This window comes from Lipotes vexillifer, unplaced genomic scaffold, assembly GCF_000442215.2.
Source record: "Lipotes vexillifer unplaced genomic scaffold, Lipotes_vexillifer_v1.1 scaffold7, whole genome shotgun sequence".
In the NCBI taxonomy this organism is placed as follows: Eukaryota; Metazoa; Chordata; class Mammalia; order Artiodactyla; family Lipotidae; genus Lipotes; species Lipotes vexillifer.
This window is the reverse complement of record NW_006792683.1, coordinates 5,669,371-5,676,209: the sequence shown is the minus strand read 5'-3', so window position 1 is coordinate 5,676,209 and position 6,839 is coordinate 5,669,371.

Here is a 6,839-nt window from a genome sequence, read left to right as displayed (position 1 = left end):
CCCTACTTCTCTGTAATTTGCAATACCTGTTACTAGTACCAAATTCCATACTGGTGGGACCTTCTCAGTGACAAGTAATGAAAACTGAATCTGTAACAAGGAAAGAGAAGATGTATTGGAAGAGTGTTGGGGGCTTGTAGAATCACAGGAAGTTGGAGGATTAGACTTGGGAAACAGGTAGGAACCACAGCAGTCTGGAGAGCTAGGAAACAGGCAGCCTGACAACATTGGATGCCCCTGAAGCCTTGCTGGGCGCTGCTCCATCAGTTCTGTTGTGTTCCTTCATCCCATAGTCAACGCTTCTCACCAGGTGAGGGCATCTGATGGGCCTCATGTGGCTCTGGGGCCCACACCTGGTGGGAGTCGGTGGAGGGGATATTGGCCTTTCTGCGTTGTGGGAGGGAGGGTGCCCCACACAGTGTTGGGTCCCCAAATTGGAGAAGAGGGAGTGTTACATCCCAGGTAGCTCAAGACCACAAAAGTAGAATGGGTGGATTTTTAAACAGGCCCTTAGGGGAGAACAGTGTGAACCACAATTCCCTCGTAAGTGTAGCACCATATATTTATAAATTCTGTGAAAATAGTCACACGTTGAGTTCCTCATAGGTTCCCACAGTGTGAAGTGTTGGGGATGCTCTGATCTGAATCAGGCTGCTCTTGCCTTCAAGGAGGACAGTCTTATGGGAAAACAAGCAAAGTCGAGTCTTATGGGAAAACAAGCAATGTCAAGATTCTCGGCTACGTTCTCAAAATTCTGAGGCCAGAATTGAAGAAAGTGGATTGGGCAATTAGAAGCATGGAGAAACCCTTAAATGTGCCTTTTTGGTCCCTGTTCTCCTACTTCCTAATGTCTAGAGGAGGGTTTAAAAAGATGAAAGTCAAAGTCTTATTTATTGATCAAGGAAAATCAAGTTAAGATAAAAAAAGATGATGGGCAATCAGTTTTCTTCATGACAAATGTGGTGGAGCACAGGAAATGAGAGAGGAGGGAAAAATGTGAATTATGTAGGTTTGTAGCCAGCTGGCGACATCATCTGGGCTAAAGACCTAACAGCTGTAGAACTTGCAAATCCCTTTGCGTCCTATGTACCTTGTCCACTAAAAAGTAAAAATAAAAAGATCGACTCTTCTCAGTGCCTGGCAGATACTGACCCCCGATCATTCTCTTCACTCATTTGTCCAACATTTCCTGGATTTATGGAGTGCCAAGGATCGAAAGATAAATGCCACTTCTCTGGTGCCCCTGGGAAGTACTCTGGTATAATCTCCAAAGATGGTTTCCCTTGATTCCTTTCCTCCTTTTTTGTCATCCCCCTCCCCTTGGGGCTGGGTGGCCTGGCGACTTGCTTTGACCAATAAAATGCAACAGATGTGCCCATCAAATGTGCCAGCTCCTACCTTTGAGGTGCCTGGTGGCTTCTTTCAGCCACCTGTAAGCGGTCTGGCTGTCCCGAGGCCACCATGCTGTGAGGAAGCCCAGGCTAGCCTCGTGGAGAGTTTACACTGGGGCCCCAGGCAGTGAGTGAACCCTTCTTAGACCTTCCAGCTCAGCCCAGCCACTAACTGAATGCAGCCGAGTTGATGACACAGAGCAGAACTGCCTGGCTGAGCCCAGTCAGCCCCCAGAGACAGTAACAGTGGTGGTGCAGAGCTGCTGCTGGGGTGGCCTGTGATTCGGTGACAGGTAACTGGAGCAGGTAACTGCACACCAGGTCTGTCTGCAGGACCCTCCCAGGCTGGCTGGATTGGGGCTTCCGGGTAGGAGAGGGGAAGTGGTAGTTTTTGGAGAACTCTCGCAGGCAGCCTACAGGTCGGGGCAGGTGGGAGGGAGTAGGAAGGGGGTCCTGATGCCACATAAGAGGTGCATCTGAGACCCCCGCATACCGTTTATCTGCCCTTCCAGCATACATTGTTATGGTTTCCATGTCTATTCCTCACTTCCAGGTCACCTTATGTCCTCCCAGGCCAAGCCCTCTGGGCGTCAGTCACTTTGTGTGTAAAAATGGGGGCCAGATATAGAACTTGAAGCAGTGCTTGGAACTGTCAAAGAAGGCTAGGGAGATGGGTGCAAAAAGACAAGTGGCTGAGTGCCCCCCAGATCACTTCCTTCTCAGCTTTGCCTGAGAACCTGCTACCCTGTCGCAGAAAATTTGGCCTTACTGTGATTAGGAATCTTTTAATGTATTGATCTAGCATCTGTTAATGACCTTCAGGGCACTGCATCAGTCTCTGAGAATTCAAAGATGAAAGCACAGTTCTTACTTTTCAAGATGTTCATCACTGCTTGATGGATAAATTCTGAGGCCATGGTATGTTCTGGCATCGTAGAGGTTACTTAAACATTTCCCTAGAAGGACTACACCACCTGGTAAGAGAATTCATTTTACCCCTTTAGACTTAAAAAAAAAAAGGAAGAAAGAAAAAAAGGTCCTGGTTGATTGATTGATCTGTCCCCACCCAACCCCTCTTGGTCCTTTTAGACCTCAGCTCCACCCAGCCCTGCTTCTATGTCTAGATCTAATTTTTGTCATATAATTTACCCAGCTTGAACTTGGTTGGTGCCTGGTAGATCGCAGACTTCCATGCTGGACTTGAACCTGGTGATTCTGCATCTTCAAAACAGCACCCCGCTGCCCCCAAGAGGTCATCATGTCACTCACTCTTCCAAAGATGATGGTGATTTTGAACCATAAATCCTTGAACTATCCCTGTGACTCAGCCCTCTTCCATCCCATAGAAACCTTTCGGATTCCTGGCTCCACTGAACATCTGCTTTTTTTTTCTGTCAAACTAGTTTTAAAATAACAAGGGTCATACACTTAAAGATTCTTGTAAGAACAAACTGGATCCAGTTAATGGTAAACTATAAAAACTTAGGGGCAAGCAGCTGAAGAGAGAAGCAAAAAGTTTAGGTAATCAGGCAGGTTCAGGATAATCAAGTACTTAAGGCAAATAGTGAATAGAATGGCCCAGCTCATGTGTTAGCAGTGAGTTTTCCTACTTGTTGAAACAGATATTTGCAGATAGTGAAAATGGTATGGCTCTGAAATCCCTAAAGCAGCCATTTAAAATTCCTCCCCTTCCTTCCTTCACTTTTTAAAAATAATAAATTTATTTATTTATTTTTGGCTGCGTTGGATCTTTGTTGCTGTGCGCGGGCTTTCTCTAGTTGTGGCGAGCGGGGGCTACTCTTCGTTATGGTGCGCAGGCTTCTCATTGGGGTGGCTTCTCTTGTTGCAGAGCACGGGCTCTAGGTGCGCAGGCTTCAGTAGTTGTGGCTTGCGAACTCTAGAGCGCAGGCTCAATAGTTGTGGCGCACAGGCTTAGTTGCACCGCGGCGTGTGGGATCTTCCCGGACCAGGGCTCAAACCCGTGTCCCCTGCATTGGGAGGCAGATTCTAAACCACTGCGCTACCAGGGAAGTCCCCCTTCCTTTACTTTTTTTTTTTTTTGCCGTACGCGGGCCTCTCACTGTTGTGGCCTCTCCCGTTGCGGAGCACAGGCTCCGGACGCGCAGGCTCAGCGGCCATGGCTCACGGGCCCAGCCGCTCCGCAGCATGTGGGATCTTCCCGGACCAGGGCACGAATCCGTGTCCCCTGCATCGGCAGGCGGACTCTCAACCACTGCACCATGTCAGGGAAGCCCTACTTTTGACGAAGCCATCTAAATTCATGACATGAAGAAGTTTATAAGAAATGGTACTTTAAGAGCCGCGGCAGCTTGTGAATTTGTTGCTGTGCCTATGCCCCACCTCCTGTATGCTTGTGCTATGTGATGGGGCAGCTGACACCTGGTTTATAGACCTACCCCAGCACCTGCCCTGTTCAGACTCTGTTCAGACTCTGGCATTAATTGAGCCACGTGGCCTTGGGCAAGTCACTTCTCTAGGCCTCAGTTTTCCCATCTGTAAAATGAGGAGGTGGGACCAGGCCCATGATTTTAAAAACAAAAGTTAAAAGCATCAAAGCATGAAAGAAAAGAACACTGTAGAGAAAGAGACAGTGTGTGCACCAGGCATGCCTGGGCCACAACCTGCCACCCGTTGCTTCTGACGTGGAAATGCTATTAAAAATTCTCCAAAACTGTGATCTGACTCGGATTCAGACAAGACTTTTTTTTCTCTTTTGAGAAAGAAAAGCTGAACTCAACCATTTGGGACTCTGCATTCCTGATCTCCTTTTTTTATTTGTGGTACATTTCTCATGATTCTTTCAGTGCATTTTTTTTTGTATTGAAAATAGACATTTTATTTTGTTTATACAAGACACAATTTCAAAATACAAATCTTATAATATGTAGCTATAAAAGACAAGGATATAAATATAAATGCACATCTATAGAAAATGTCACCAAGTTCAGTTTTATTTCTGAACCTTTAAATCAAGAGGATTCACTGGGCACAATCTCTCTGTTCCCTTTCAATGTGTGCAGAGCACCTAGCTGAGAGAGAGGTTTTAGGAACTGAAATGCTGGTGTCATCCTCGTAAACATCTCCCAAGCCAGGAAGAGCCTCGTAATTCACTTGGAGCCTCGAGCGTATTTCTTTTCTTTGTAAACTGCAGGTCCAGGTGAGGAATGGGAGAGAGAGTCGAGTGGATAAGCTGTCCTGAATAAATGTCATGATGAAATAAAAGCCCTGATAGGAAGACCTGAGACCTTCATTCTCTCCTGGGAAAGTGTCGACCGCTGGGACTTTGGGGACTGGGCCCTATGCCCCAGGGCAGGGAGCGAGTGTCCGTCCTGAACCCAGAGAACCCACTCATACGGGCGGTGCCTGAGCTGGGCAGTCGGTAAAATGGTACCAGGATGTTTTCTCACCCTGGCGGGCTTTTCCCCGAGGCCACTGCCCCAAGGCTTCTCTAGGTCCTCTGTGGCTGGAGCAGAGCTGGGCCTTCACTGTGGCCTTTGCTGTCCTCAGCGTCCCCTGGAGCCTCCTAGATCGTGTGGTTCGTTTTCTGTGCCCTCCCCTCTGACGTCGGTTCCCCCAGTCATTGGCACGACCTCCATGCTTTCCATTTCAACACTGGGTATCTGGTAAGCTTGCCTGTAAAGCACGTAATTCACAGGTTTTGAAAAGAGGAGAGATTAGGTCAAAAGATAGTTCATTCTAGGTGTTCAGATGGAGAACACCTAGATTGCCTCCACTCACAGGTGGTATTTAAATCTTATTTTGGTATTTTAAGCCCTTTGTCCACCAAGGTTTACCAATGCTGTTGGAGTGGCCTCCCGCACCTTGCCAATCCTCCCTCTGCTAAAGGTGGTGGTTCAAATGCCAGGCACCGTGGAAGGAGTGAGTCACCAGGAGCCCAGCTAAGCCAGGTGTGACAGTCTTAATAAAAATGGTGTAATGGTTACAAAGCTTTTAAAACAGCTCCTGACATTTACTTAGTAAGTGTTAAATAAATAAACAAATATTGGACTTCCCTGGTGGCGCAGTGGTTAAGAATCTGCCTGCCAATGCAGGGGACACGGGTTCGAGCACTGGTCCAGGAAGCTCGCACATGCCGCGGAGCAACTAAGCCATGCACCACAAATACTGAGCCTGCACTCTAGAGCCCGTGAGTCACAACTACTGAAGCCCGCGCACCACAACTACTGAAACCCACATGCCTAGAGCCCGTGCTTTGCAACAAGAGAGGCCACCGTAATGAGAAGCCCGTGCTCTGCAACAAAGAGTAGCCCCTGCTCACCTCAACTAGAGAAAGCCCGTGCACAGTAATGAAGACCCAACGCAGCCAAATATAAAGAAATAGATTAGTTAGGGCTTCCCTGGTGGCACAGTGGTTGAGAGTCCGCCTGCTGATGCAGGGGACACGGATTCATGCCCCGGTCTGGGAAGATCCCACATGCCGCGGAGCGGCTGGGCCCGTGAGCCATGGCCTGCAGAGCCTGCACGTCTGGAGCCTGTGCTCCTCAACGGGAGAGGCCACAACAGTGAGAGGCCCGTGTACAGCAAAAAATAAAAATAAAAAATAAATAGATTAGTTAATTTTTAAAAAAAGCAAAGAAAAAAACAAATATTAATCAGTCCTTGAGAAGCCAAGAGTAGGGGATGCAGAGCATCTTAATTCCACAGTTCCCTGTCTGTCGTTGGGCATGTGTTTTAGGCCCTGAGTATGTGGGTCTGTGGATTATACAGTCTACCTCCTGAGGATAAGCAACTTTTAGGACATTTTAGAGTAAGCACTTTGAGCTCCTTGGAGTGAGGGCTAAACTGTAAATTAGGACTCTAGGCCAATTTACCAAAAACAATTTTCTAAAAGCCAACTTGCTGAATGACAAATCTACCTAATAACTTATTTGCAAATTATCAGTTTATGGCAAGAATCGACTCACCAAATGCCCAAGTAGTCACACTTACCAGGTTTACCAATTCTTCTTATAGATATATTTATGATTTTCCATAATATAGTCAGTGAATATTGATGTTTTCCTTTTATGAGCATATTTATTGGCCATATATATCAAATTTACAAATCCTTTTAAAAAATATATTTTAATGTATTCTCAAAAAAGATTGTGTATATATTCTTTTCTAATATAGTCAATGAATATATTCATTATTGGGACTTCCCCAGTGGTCCAGTGGTTAAGATTCTGCCTTCCAATGCAGGAGGCGTGGGTTTGATCCCTGGTCGGGGAGCTAAGATACCACATGCTGTGGGCTGCACCCAAAGACTAAAATAAATATAAGTAATGGAAGGAAATTTAAAAATATATATATTCATTATAATCTCCTAAGAATGTAATTCCAAATACAACATTTTATGTGGAAATTATTTAGTTGTAATGGTATTCTTAAAATCCTTTTAAAAGTCATTTTCTGTTTTGCTAATAT